This window comes from Chionomys nivalis, chromosome 4 (genome assembly GCF_950005125.1).
Source record: "Chionomys nivalis chromosome 4, mChiNiv1.1, whole genome shotgun sequence".
Classification (NCBI taxonomy): domain Eukaryota; kingdom Metazoa; phylum Chordata; class Mammalia; order Rodentia; family Cricetidae; genus Chionomys; species Chionomys nivalis.
The window spans coordinates 30,148,522-30,163,327 of record NC_080089.1 but is presented as its reverse complement, the minus strand read 5'-3'; positions in this window follow the sequence as shown (position 1 = coordinate 30,163,327).

The following is a 14,806-nucleotide window of genomic DNA, read 5'->3' as shown; positions in this document are numbered from 1 at the left end:
TGCTGCTATTGTCGCTGCAGAGGAGGATCTGGCACGCAGGCTGACTAAGCCTCATGTGCTGTCTGCCAGAGAAGATGCTGACCCACTGTCTGGAATATGTCCTCGGTTGTTTTTCTGGGGGTGGCAGCAGAAGTGCTAAATCAGCAGGGGCCTTTTGCTCAGCACCCTAGAAGGAAGCCCAGGGCTCTTCTTGAGAATTGGGGTGGGGGGATGGGGTGGGGTGGGAGATCTTTGAAACACATCTTTCTCTGAGCAAAGTGGCCTTTCCAGGGAGTAGGTCCATGTCTCAAACCCCTTTGCTTCCCTTAGAGAAGGATGAAGTGTTCCCCCAGAGGCCCATCAACTAAGTGTGATGTAAAGCAACATGCCAACTAGCACCAGGACCAAACCCTTCTTCCGTGTCATGTCCAAACATGAGATCTGGGTAGGAAGTTAAGTCTTGTGACCACAAGAAAAAATATTTGTAGAAAACATAATGAATATTAGTCATGGACATTTTCATCATAAGGAAAACTTTTCAAAGCAGTGGGATTGCCAAGGGCTGGGATTGTCTGGAATCACTTGAGGGCTCTCTCGTTATTGTTGTTGCATGAAGCAGGCAGAAAAGTGAATTCTGGAGTAAGGGGGTTCCGGCCCGGTGTTCCCTGAAGTGTGTTCCATGAGCACTAGCCTTAGAAGTCATTTTTACATATAAATAAAGTTATAAATGCCTGGTGTGGGAGAATGGTCTGTATTTTGTCAATTATATTTTAAATAAACGCTGATTGGCCAGTAGCCAGGCAGGAAGTATAGGTGGGACAACCAGATAGGAAGTAGAGGCGGTCAATGAGAACAGGAGAATTCTGGGAAGGAGGAAGCCCATTCCTCTGCAATCCTGCCCAGACACAGAAGAAGGAAGATGTGACTGCCTCACTGAAAAATGTACCAAGCCATGTGGCTAACATAGATAAGAATAATGGGTAATATAAGTTATAAAAGTTAATAAGAAGCCTGAGCCAATGGGCCAATCAGTTTATGATTAATGTAGGCCTCTACGTAATTTCTTTGGGACTTAACGATTGTGGGAATCGGGCAGGACAGAAAACCACAGTCAACAAATGCCACATTTTCTGATTGCAGGTTTACACCAGACATTAGACTCTAAGAGCAGAAGTCAAGTAAAGTGTTTAAGTCAGATAACCCCTGTGTTCCTATTCTACTCAGCTTTGTATTACTTTGTGTTTGTATTACAAAACACAGAGGCAGCTAACTTATGCAGGCAAAATTTCATTTCATGTTCATGGTTTATGAGGTTAAATGATGTGATGCCCGCACGGGTCCAGTTCCCAACTATGTCACATCCACTAGGGCGGAAACAAATAATCACATCTCAGGTTAGGAGTGAAGACGGAGGATGGGTGGGCCCATGCTGCTCCTTGTATAACCCTCTCGGGAGAGCTACTGAATACATCACACATCATCCCCCTCTCAAGGGTCCCATCTGCTTCCCGCAACACCATTTTGGCAAAGGATGCTTAAAACACAATATTGAAGCTATTGGCTTCCCGAAGTTATTTGAAAATGGAACATGCAAATTGTATGTGAAGTGCTGTTTAGGGAAAGGCCCCTTCATAGAAGATATGGCTTGTTCTATGCCTTCAAATTACAGTGTCTTCTCCTTGGGCTTGGAAATAGCAGTTCCTCTGGGATGAGAAACTTGGTGCATTTCAATGGATGACTGTTTCATGCATGCACCTCTGAGTTTGTAGGCTTCCTTCTCTGTAGAACTTTAATGCTGTAGATGCCTTGAGAGGGATAGCAAAGGGGGAAGAGTAATTGTCCATAAAAATCAATTCTCATATTGATGGTGAAAACTTTAAAAATAATTAAGGGTTTATTTTTATTTATGTGTATCAATATATGTGCATGCAGGTGCTCACAGAGGCCAGAAGAAGATAACCCAATGAAAGTATTTTATTCATAATTTAATGCTCTGAGATTATCACAGCAGTGAGGCTTGGGCTGGAGATGTGACTCACACTGCTGTCTGTAGAAGCCTGGGGGGTTCTCTTCAGAAAGCCCCACTTAAGCAAGGGGAAGTTTCTTCCTTTTTTCAAGATTTTATAATTTAATTGTTAGTGAGTGTGTGTGTGTGCGCGCGCACACACACATAAGTGCCTTTGGAGGGCAAAGGTATTGGCACACTCCCTGGAGCTGGAGTTACAGGCGGATGTGAGCCACTCAATGTGGGGGGCTGGAAACCTAACTCTGGTCTTGGACACAGAAGCACACTTCTTCACTGTGAGTCATTGCTCCAACCTGAAGAGGGGATTGATGACTCGGCTCCAGAAAAGACATTTAGGGTGAACTAGGGTGTGAAGCAGAGTGGGAGTTTCTTAAGAAGCAATTGTCATAGAGTTAAGCATGAAGTTAATGGGGATAAACAAAAGCAAAGCCTTACACTCTAGGAAAGAATGAGGGTAGCTGTGGACTTCTCAAAGATTGCTGTGTAAGTTCTTAGTAGTAACCAGCCACACAATTATTGATTATTGTGGTTCTCAAGTTACATCTCAAAGGGTTGCCAGAGAACTTCCTTTCTTCTTCTTCTTCTTCTTCTTCTTCTTCTTCTTCTTCTTCTTCTTCTTCTTCTTCTTCTTCTTCTTCTTTTTTTTTTTTTTTCTGGACGAATGAGATTATAGGCGGTGTCTGTCATGGGATTGCAATCCGATAAAATAAAACCTTGGATCGCAAAAGTTGCACAGGGAGATTAAGACAAGTCTTTCTTAAGACAAGAGCTTTCTCGTGGGATTCCTAGCGAATGTTGTTACAGCTGGGACAGGAGAATGCTTAAGCCGTACGCACAACCCACTGCTCTTTTAAGATTCTTCTTTCAAATTCCTCCATAGAACAGAAGTACTGTCCCTGTGTAGGCAACTTTCACAGCCAATGCTGTTAATTGTGCTGGGATTCTTGACTCTCAGCTGCTGAGGGGCTGCAGCCAGAGTGCTGAGTGAGGGCTTTTGTTCCCTTCCCTTCTCAGGTCCCTTAATTTTCCTTGTCTTTTTATTCTGTTTTGGGATTAGAAGGTCAATTCCATCCTCAAATTTTCCATCAGGACCTGGTATTCCTTTGACAATCTGGATGGAGAAGGGTCTCAGCCACTTAGATGTGAGGGCCTTCTCCCTATCGTTCCTGTGGAAACCCAGGCTTGTGCATTGACACCAGGCACCTGGTTCTGTATTTGCTAAAAGGCATCCTTGGGGTTCAGTTTTATATGTAGTCTGGTCTTGGAACATAGTAAACATACAGTGTTTAGTCTGGGTCATCTTAACTTATTTTTCACGTCCTATATTATTTATGCACAAAAGAGTATGAGCTGAGATTTGGAAATACCAGTGAAAGACCCAGTCTCCAGCAGAGTTTGTCCAGACAGCTCAGGCCTGGACTAAGATCTCCTCTCCCCACTTCTTCTCATGTGGTCTTGCGGACACAGATGCCACTGACATTTGCATGACTATCCTTGCCCTATGTGCTTGTCTTTTGATCCACCATCCTGTGAGTTCTTTCAACTCTATTGTTCTATGTTTTCCCTCCCGGCAAAATTTTGCTATACCATATTCACCAGTCCAGGCAGAGATCCAAATCCCCATTTAAATTGTCCCTTAAGACATATAATTGAGACGTCTCCCTGTTGGCTTTAGTGTTGACTGAGGCACCCATATCACCAATATGAAGTACAACTAACCCATCCTTTCCCTCCTCCTCTTTCATATCTGGTATTGATTTATTTTGAAAGAGCAGCCAGTGAAAGGGGAATGTAGAAGCCCACATTCAGTTTTATGGGTTGTTTCAGGCTTTTCAGTTTGGATACATTTACCCAGTAAGAAAACATTTCCCTTACCCCCACCCTGGGCCACCTCTGCTGACCCTCCTGGGACAGAAAATCGATGATGCAAGAGGTCAAAGAAGTTCTGTTTCAAAGGGAACAAGTTCAGCGTCAGGGCTGGCGCTGAGTAATGTCTTCTCTCTTATTAATTTGATTAATTCTTATATGCAAGAAGACAAGAGGAGCCTAATCCCCCAAGTCACCCCCAACACACGCTTGTAATTACACAACAATCATTCGCTGTCTGTGAGGGAGGCCTGCGCGTGGTTGTAACTCCATCATTACAGCCTCATCCTTGAAAGCAGGTGCAGGGCTCTGAGTAACTCAATAAAAGCCATTATGTGACATCTGTAGTGGATCTAGTCAGAAGCTTCCAGAAGTTCCCAGCTGATCGGTGCAGTGGAAATCATTCTGAATGAGCAGGAATTGGTCTGTGCATGAGAAGAGTGCTGGCACTTGACTTCTTAGTCAAAAATTGTATAACATGATATTCTTCCAGCACAGAAATATTTTCTAAACATGACTTTTCAAGGGCTGATCTGGGATGGGCTGAAGTGGTACTTAGAAACAACTGCTGGAAGGAACTCCGCCGAAACCACAGAACAGCGCACAGAAAAGCAGTTCTTCCATGCATCCGGGTACTCACACACATCTACTGGGGAGTTTGGCACTGCAGGGATGAACTCCATATGTCTGCATGGGCCACCTCATTCTCTGGACCCATCCTGTCTTCCTTTGTTTACTGTTTTCATCTGCAGGTCACACATGTGCCTGGATTCTCTGGATGGCACCTGGAGAAACAAACAGAAACCGTGCCCAGAAAAAAAAAAAACAAAACCATGGCAATGTTGAAACCAGAGGAGGGGGTGAGTGGCAGAGCAGTGCCAGGGGAGCCTGGGGCAGTGGTGGAGGGGGGAAGGAAGTGAGGGTGTTGCATTTCTCAAGTTCTCAAAGTCCAGCTTGCAAATTTAGAAACAAACAGGAAATGTAACCCTGGGGTTCACACCTTCTTGTTAAAATTTTCTTTTCTCTCACCTGACACTTCCAACTTCAACATTGCTGTGGGCTAGGAGAGTGTGAGCAGGATTTTAAAAATCATTGTGTAATCGACCACCTGGCTTTTATAACAATATCTGGCCCTGGACTTTGGGTAGAACCATGGGCAACTCTTTTAACCTGGGAGGTAGCTACTCAGAAGGCAATTAGAATAAGGTGTTAGCTAAGCCTTTGCAAATGAATACTGATTTGGTTTTGGGTGGCAGTCATGGAAGGCCAGCATTTTTGCAACACTGCATCATTGGACCCCAAAGTCCATGTGGGATTCGATGCTGAGAAATGGTTCTGGATGTAGGTAGCCCAGAGTAGTAAAAAAAAAAAAAAAAGTCCTTATTACCAGCCAAGGATATAGGCTAATGCCATTAAAAAATACAAAATGAAACAAAACAAAAACCCTAACTTCCTACAGCGAAGTTGAGATAAGTGGAAGGGAGTATCCTGTCCTAGACTGTGCTCTTAGGAGGCTTGGCAGCTGCAACCGACCCAAACTCCCTCACTTAAACTCTCTACTGGCTCATCTCTGAATGCAGCATGCATCAACATAGGAGTGGGCCCTCTGACGCTCTCTCCTCACAGATGGGATGGAGAAAGGGCCGTAGGGTCAGACATTGGCTTGGGTCCTGCTTCTGTTTGCTGAGATGGAGTCCGGATGAATAACCATGGTTGATCACGTTGGTGGTTCTGTGATGGAGCCTAAGCAGTTCTTAGACGGTAAGACCAAACTGTTGTAGTTGAATAAATGTTTACAATAAAATACGATCTTGCACATGGATTATTTCCTCATCTATAAAAATAGAAACAAAAATATCAAATCATTTCACAAGGTGGGCATTGTCAGCCTTGCATGTTACTGAGGAATCAACTTAATGTTTTCTGATTCATTTTCAGGAAGAATGAATTTTTTATATGAAACACACACACATGTTTATTAGAGTTGCCTATAGGTTGTGGTCCACTAGTCCAACAATGGCTGTCCCCCAATGGAAAGTCCCAGAATTCAATAGCTGTTCAGTCCATGGGGCTGGGTATCTCAGCTACTTTTCAGTGTATGTTGAAACCCTGAAGAAGCAGGTTCTAATCCCAGTGAAGGAATGAACTCCTAGTGAGGGTGGGGCAAGCAGGCAAAGATCAAACGTTCCTTCTTCCATGATCGATCTATCTATCTATCTATCTATCTATCTATCTATCTATCTATCTATCCACACACACACACACACACACACACACATATGCTGTTAATAAAAGGTGTGGTCCAGATGGAGGGCGGATCTTCCCATCTCAAAAGATCTTGATTTAGGGTAGATCTTCCTACTTCAAAAAATTCAATCAAGAAAACTCCCTCATGGGTGGGCTGCCGCTTGGGTTTTAGTTCACTCCAGATGTAGTCAAGCTGACAACTAAGAATAGCCATCACATAGTCTATACCTCAAATCAGTGGCCACCATGACCCTTCTCCTTCTCTCCTGGAAAGAGCAATGTATTTTCTGGCAGTTGACCCCAAGCCCAGTGTCTGCGGACCATGGGAGGTCTCCTGACTTATCACTGATTACCATGCGGGATCATTCCCTGAATCCATGTGTCCTCATGCTCCCTCGACTCTGTTCTCCATAAAAAAAAAAAAAAAAAAAAAAAAAAAAAAAATTCCTGGAACATCCTTCCCTCTGAACTTCCTGCCTGATCATGACCTCTCATCCTCTAAAGCACGTTCCCAAACTGGGAGCTGGAAAAGCCACAATACTGTGACACATGTTTTCAGAAAGCCAGTTTTACTTCTTAGTTCGGTTAGCAAAAGTGAAAATAATTTCAGCTAGTCATTTAACACTTAAAGAAATTATAGTAAAACATTGTATAGACTAAAAGGCAACATTTGTATATCTTGGTGTTTGGTTTTCGGTGCTAGAGGTAGAACCCAGGGCTTTGTATAAAAGAGTCAAAAAAGCTTTACCACTGAGCAACATCTCTGGCGATACTCGTACATCTTTTAAATGCAGCAAGCTTTGCAGAAGATGCATTCCAAGGCCCCCCCATACACTTTTGATCACATGTCTCTAGTAGCCCCTTTTATGGGAAATACTGAGGAGCTCTTGGCCTTACCAGCATATTATGCAGGAGCTGCATGATTCAGGGAAGAGAAAAAAAAAGAATTTCTGAGCCCTACCTGGGGAGAACTGCCAGACTCACAGTCTGTGTTGTTAAGGTGTAAGACCAAACTGAGGTGATACTGTGGCCGTCCACATTAGTCTGCTGGGCCTACCAGAGCATGAAGTGGCCTGAACAACAATATTCACATTCTCTTGAGTTCTGGAGCCTGGAAGTTGGCAGGTTCTGTTTCTCCCAATGCTTATCTCTCTTGCTTTCCAGAATGGTGGCTTCTTCCTGAGTCCTCACACGACCTTGCTTTTCTTTAGGCAGGTTTGGTTCCATGTTGCTCTTTTGTAAGAAGTTTCAACTTACAGTTAGACTGGATTAGGATCCACCCAACTGGCCTCACTTGAACTTGATCACTCCAAAAGTGCTGATGGGTCCTAACAGCTCTCTCAGGGAAGTGGGGTGAATAGGCATGGTGTCAACAACTCAACCACTGGGAGTCAGGTAAAAGGCAAACAGCAGACTCATTTATTCAGCAATAGGGAGAGCTTCATATACCCTCCTCCCAGCACCCAGGCTGCCTTCTGATCCATTGACATAGTGTGGTCACTCCTTATTGGCTAGACATGATCAGGACCTCTGACAGTGCCTGTTGCTAGGCCCTCAGGAAGACTCCAGGCTGGCTCTGGTTGTCATCTTGGAACTTGCTTTGTAAACCATGCTGCCTTTAACTCACCAAGATCTGCCTACATCTGTCTCCTGAGTGCTGGAATTAAAGGTGTGCACCACCACACCCAGCTTAAAATCTGGGCTAGTTGGGTTAGGCCCAAGCCTATAAGTTTGGGGGTCACATTACAGTGCTTAGAAGTATGAGTTTGGCATAGAAGGGGAAGGAGCCATTCCTGACAGCAGGAACAATGCAAGCATGAAGCACACGTAGGGTGGAAAAGCCAGTGTCTATGGGATCTGGAGGAGGGAATAGAAAGGAGAAGGGGACAAAACTGCAGTCAGGACAGACAGGGCCAAAGTAGGTGGGGGACTTTTGTAATGGTTTAAGTAAAATGCTGCAGTTCCCTGAGCAGGCAGGCAGCAGGTCTCTAGACCATGGCAGGCCACGAAGGCAGCTGGGTCCTAAGCAAGGAGACTCATGGTGGGTGAGAGATTAAGATGGGTAGGCACACCATACAGAGTGAAGTTGGATATTTATTTAGTGGGTTATGGAAGAGAAGGGGAGAAGGGGGAAGAGCAGAAAGAGAGGCAGAGGGGAGAAGTGGGGAAAAGGGAGAGACAGAAGCTTCCTCAAAGAGAGAGAGAGGGAGAGAGAGAGAGAGAGAGAGAGAGAGAGAGAGAGAGAGAGAAAGAACTGGAAAGGAAGAGACACAGGGATGAGTTTCAACAGGTTTAACTGGAAAGCTCACCTTTAGATCTGCCTTGTATCTCTGACGTGGTAGATGGTGTCACGTTCTTCATTCAGCAAAGAACACTGGCTAGTATTTCTGAAAACATAGTTTATATCAAGCAGTGGTCTAAGTACTTTGTTTGTAGGACCTCACTTATTTGTCTCTGTTTATTACCCCATTTTTCAGATAAGGAAATAAAGGCACACTGAGATTCTTCTGTAAGGTTGTAACACTGATGGGGATAGAGCCAGGGTGTAAACTCGGATAGCTTAGTCCTATCCTAGACCCTATGCTTTTAACTACTACCTTACATTGTCTGGGCTGTGCAAGGACAAAAGCTTGTGGCAATCTTTCCCTCTTTATCTCTCAGGAATGCAGTCTATTCCAGAGGAGTCCTGAGGCGTCATAATAAATGTCATTAGGTTGACTTATCATAGGTGCAAGACTTTCCAACTCTATTGTGCTTATGATATATTGATCTATTCATTATAATCTGTGTACTGATGCTCTCAGTGTGCTCAACTGGAGCTGAGAGGTCAATAGGACGGCTCTGTCTGAAGATGCTCACAATCTCAACTGCCAGATGTGTAGAGAGAGACCAGGAACCACTGGCAAACGGCTAAGAAGCCATTCTAGAGCCCTCTGCGTTAGAGAGCTGTGTTGATATGATCCTGGGTATACGTCATAGAGGTGGAACACTTGCCCAGAAAGCAATGTTCAGACAAATGCTGTTAGGTGAGGTAACTTCGGAAAAGAAAGTCTTTCATATGGGAATTTCTGTCACATGTTCCCAAAGATAGCACCATAGGGAGATCAGGCAGAGGTGAGGGACAGTCCCTGTGGAATTTACTCCTGGGAAGATATGGTAGCCATGTTCAGAGGAGGAATATGCAAATAAGCATAAGAAATGCATCCACTGGATAAAGACTTAAGTAACTAATACATTGATGGTTTCCTAAGTAGTATTGAGTATACAATTGACCTTGTCTTAGCAGTTCACTCCTCCCACACTGCTCACCTGTGGGGTAAACACCTCTCATCAGGCTGTCAGGTGACCCTTCATCTGCTTCTGGTCCTTAGCACCTGTTTATAAGAGCGGAACCTTTGAAAGCATCAGTCGTTCGGCTTTTTTTCCGGTCAGTCAATGAGCCCATTCAGTGCTAAATTCAATATAAATGACTACAAGGAAAACTCCTCCTGGAATAGGGCTAGCTCTGTCATGGAGTTTTGTTACTCACATTTAAACACTGCAGAGACAAGGTGCTTAAAAGCAACAACAACAAAAAAAGGTGTGCTTTGTACAATGAATGGTGTCACCTTTATGCTCATATGGACCCTAAGAGTTCACTGTTACAACGCTTTATTTAGAAGTTCCACCATTGATATCCTCACTGAAGTCCCTGCCAGATGGCTTCATTTCTGGGAATCTTATACTCACCGTTGACCAGAGATTGTCCCTATCCTCTTTGTATTTGCAAGGTGAAGAAGGAAAAGCCAGGAAGATGGAGGCCAAAAGGAAACAGAGACAACCAAAGAGCAAACACTGGATAAACACAAGTAGATAAGAGTAAACACTGGCTTTGTATACAAGCCAAGAAAGTAGTGCCTCCGTCACATCTTACAGAATGGAACTTTGTTCCCATGGACAGAAAGCCATGGATTGTTATGGCCTCCTGGATTCTGTAGAGAATAGAGCTCCCTGAGGAAGTTGGAGGCGATATAGGATGTGCCATGCCGGAAAGGTTCACAGGCGTGGAGCCCATCTGGGCCTTTGTTGAAAAGTTGTGAAAAATGGGCAGATAAGTGGGGAGGTGTCAGGGGTGGCTGCAAGTTCCTCTTCCACTTGGAAAGTGTTTCCTTTTGAGGCAGGGGCCTAGAGCTGTTTCTTGTGGAATCCCTCTACCAGTCTTCCTGAACTAGCATCTTAATTTCACCTTTTGCAATGGAAATCGAGTTCATCGACTTCACTTTCCCCACTGCTCTGCCTTGGAAGAAGACATGACTAGGAATAGCTGATTCACACATCCCCAGAGAGGAGAGCTTGACTCCGCCAAATATTCAGATGGCCACAAAGCAAAACATGCGGATATTTGGAAATATCTAAATAATCAGTGAATTTGATCTAGTTTGAATTCCCATGCCACAAGTGTCTTTTGTGCAGAACACACAGGGTTGTACTTAGGGTCAAAGATGCTTGGCTACAGAAAAGTAAGTGTTTGTGTGTGTGTGTGTGTGTGTGTCTACTTTTAAGAGTTCAAGTTTGTGTGAATGCATGCATCAATGTGTGTGTGTACATGGGACAGCATATGGTAAATGAATGTGTGCATGTGGGTTTGCATGTTCAAATGTGAACATGTGTTTGTATGATGTATCAGGTTATGTGAGAATGCATGTGAGTCTGTGAATGAGAGCAGGTGAGTGAGTCTGTGTACCACAGTTTGTGGGAATGCCATACACATATACTATGTAGATGTATACGAGGGTCTTTGGACAGCAGGATCTTGAGTTCCAGCTTGTGACATGGGTAGCATCTCTTGAAATTGTCTCTGACTCCGCAGCAGTCCTAGACTAATAATAACCAAGCCTAACAATTCAATTCTGTAGAGACTTGGGCTCGCTTCCCTGGTTAGTTTATATTAAGAGGAATTACTGAAGAAGAGGCTTACTCCAACATATCTTGAACAAAGTAGAAGCGAAGCCTCTGTTCTGACTTGATGTGACCTTTTGCTTCTCTTGCTCCTGGGCTGCATCAGGCTGTGTTTGTCAGCTGCAGTCGTAACTAATTTTGCTCAGAGTTCCGGGTTATGGAGCCATCTGCTTGACCTCACCATGGTTTTCATGCCGTGGCATGACCGTCTAATGGAAACCACACCAGGAGGGAAGTCAGGAGTATTCCTGTGTTGTTGGAGAGGTCAATGGAACAGTCAATGCCTCCATCCAATCCCTGGTCAACCTGGGATCAGCACCGTCAGCCTTCCTGCCTCGGAGACTGGTGGAGAAAGAGGGGAAGAGGGTAGGAAGGAATTGGAAAAAATAAAAGCACTCACCCTGTTGTTTGGTGTCACCCTTTGACCCTAAGCAAAGAAGCCAAGGGACTTTAAAAGTCAGCACCTGTGGACTCTGATGTGAAGTCCAAATTTCTTAATATTTATATTATTTTTTGTGTTGCAGCAAAGAGAGAGAAAAGGGATACTTTCATTGACTGTCTCCATTCATAAATTTGTGCTCAAAGATTCTAAGTAAAATATGATTTTGCAAATCTTAGAACTTCCTCCTTAGCCCATGAGCCCTTCCCCCAGCTTTCTGCCTTCCTGTGGAGCTACCTTGTGACCAGCAACCCACATCCACCCCTGTGTCCAGGAAGCAAGCTTCGATACCTCCCTCAAAGAGCATTTTCCAAACCCTTGCTGCCATTTTCAGCTGTGCTGTTTTCTCCCTGGGAGCAAGACTGAAGACTGGATTTCAGTCAGCTCTGGGCAGACAGGAATTCTACAGTACATGCCAATTTAGATTTCCTTTCTCCAAAGGCTGCACACTGTGGGCACAGATAATCTCTTTGGAAGTTAAGATCAAAGAAATAAAGGTCAAAGATAAAAGTTGTTTCTTCGTTCGTGTCTATAACGAGAGCCAGGAGAATCCCATTGTGACTTCCTTAATTCTTTCTAGCTCAGTCGTGTCCCCTGTCTGCCCTTGTGGGTTTCAGTGCAACAAGAAGAGAAGACAAGCTACTCACGACAGTAACACACAGGATGTCACAAGAGGATGAGCACAGGGTAAGGAACACTGGAATCCAACCTTCTCTGTTGTTTTAGGTTTCTGTCACTGAGACAAGCACCTGTAAGGACAACGCCAAAGAGGAATTATTGTGGCACATGTTTCTAGTCCTTGTTGGTATCTTGGTCACTTTGGTGCCTGTGGTGAGATGGAGCTACATGAAGGAAGAGTGTGGTAGAGTTGCTCTCAGCACAGCATCCAGGAAGCTTCTAGAAAGGGACCAGGGCATGGTATAACTGGTATGACTTCCAGTGATCCAGTTCTTCCAACCATGTCCTCTCTCACAATTCTACCCCCTCCCAATGGTCTACTCAGATTTTGAATCCGTCAGTGGTTTTAATTATGAATCAGGTCACAGCCCACAGGATCCAACAGTTTATAGAAGCAGCCTCACACACATATCTAGGTGTGTTCTTCACATCACCCCACTCAAGTGACAATAAAGATTAAATATCACATCTGGACTTGGAGAAAGTGTCCTTGGTGAGATGGCTTTATACTGAGATGTGGGGGGTAAGAAAATAAACTCCCTGAGGACTATCACTAGAAAAGAACCTGTACTATATACTGAACCCCAAATATTTGTTTAAAAAATAAGTGGGGGCAGTTCTGTGGAGTATATTCCAAGTCAAGGGTCTGATGGTCATGTGACCTGTTCAGCTCAGCACAAAAAGCCTTCATGACTGCATTCAAATGACTGGAGTGAGAACCCTAATAGATGAATCTGGGGAGGGAGCACAAGCCAGATGGCAGTGTCCTCAAATCTTATTAAGGAGTTTAAGTGTTCTGGGATGAAAGGAAACCAGTGAAGACGGTGAGGTGCCTTGATGTTCTCTCTCTATCTTACAGTTTGGCAGGCAGTGTGGTCTCTTGCACTTCTGGTTAAGAAGGCAGATTCCGACTCAGTGTGTGGAGCCTGGGTCTCTGTACCAGCAATGCTGCTGTTCTGGGAATGACTCTTGGAACAGCGAAGGCAAAGAATGTTTAGAAATGACTTCCTCACCCCATAACGACACATATACCTTCATGATGGTTCACCTAGAAAGTTTTGTTCATTCTCATAAATGACAACTAATTCTCAGAAGAGAAATGGATCTTAAACCTGAAGCAAGCAATCTAAGGAACCCCTACCTCTGGCTGGGTCAGTTGCCTGCCCATGGTATCCCCAGTCAGTGGCTGTAGTCAGTCTAGTTCCCAGCTTTCCCTGGTCATCAGCTCAGAATTCTTCCATCATATGTAACCATCTTTTTGACATGGCCTTTTCCCTACTGTGTCCCATCAGGATATGGGTGGAGGCCAGCTGTGCCTAAAAACAGGCATTTGGCCCATACCAGAGAGGATTCTGGACTTGGTCCGAGTCCTAAAGGATTAACTGAAGTGATAGTCACTTTGGAGCCAGGCCAGCACAGAAAGTTTCCCAAGCCCAGATTAGCCCACAGCTTGTGATGTGCTTAGGGTAACTAAATTACGGCCGTCTCTTCTCTGGATTTTAATAAGTCTTTCCCATTTGCCTCTCTGGTGATGCCCCAGTTTATACACCCATATATATGTATGTGCCATTCAGTGGTTCTCAACCTGTGGGTGGCGACCCCCACCAGGGGTCACATATCATATCTCCTGCATATCAGATATCTACACTGTGATTTATAAAGGTAACAAAATTATAGTTATGAAGTATCAATGAAATAATTTTATGGTTGGGTTCATCATAACATGAGGAACTGTATTAAAGGGTCACAGCACTAGGAAGATTGAGAACCACTGGCCCATATGCTGTGTGAGGTTATGGGCCCATAACAAATCCATCTAGCCATGAGGGTTCATTCTTGGAAAACTTGTGGTCGCTGGAATCCACCTGTGTACAATCATTGGTGGGGCTCTAGAAAACTATTGTACAACTACAATTTTAACGAAAAATATCCCTTATTTGTCCATTATTGTTGCCTACAATTCCACCAGAGTTTTTCATTCTTTGTGTTAAAAATAGACTCCTCTTACCTATTTCTAAATAAAATCAGAAAAGGTAGGCTAATAGGCCATCAATATTCATTGGATTTTCCTTAGGCCAGGGAAAATGTCTTGGCTAAAGAAGACCTCCAAAATGACTAGGAGATGTAAGGAAAGAGAAAGGAGAGCGGGATAAACCAGACAAAGCCTTCTCTCTCTACCATCACCCAAGGCCAACTGTGGTCTTGACCGCCAGATGCTTCCTGTTTTCCATGGCCCCTAATCAAAATTGGTGGTGATGTAAGGCCTTGGAGTCACACCAGGCTTTCACATTCCGGGTGGAGGTTACAGTAAAGATATGAGTAATACCTGAGGCTCGCATCTGCTTCTCCATCCCATAGACAGCATGAACCCTACAGCCCTATGTGACTCCCCCGGGGTTGGAGGAAGTGAGTTTAAGGTCAATACAAAAGACACAGGGTTTTTAAATATGAACAATGAACTTTAGTGAAAAACTAACAAGGCCCTTTCAAAGCCTAGTCATGTGAATGTGTCCACTTTATTTTAACCACCTATTTGTAGAGAAGACAAACACTGAATTCGTGGCATGAAGGGCACTGAGGGACTTGTTTAGAACCCTTATTTTGGAGCCCTGTAACTAGAGACTCCTGTGGTA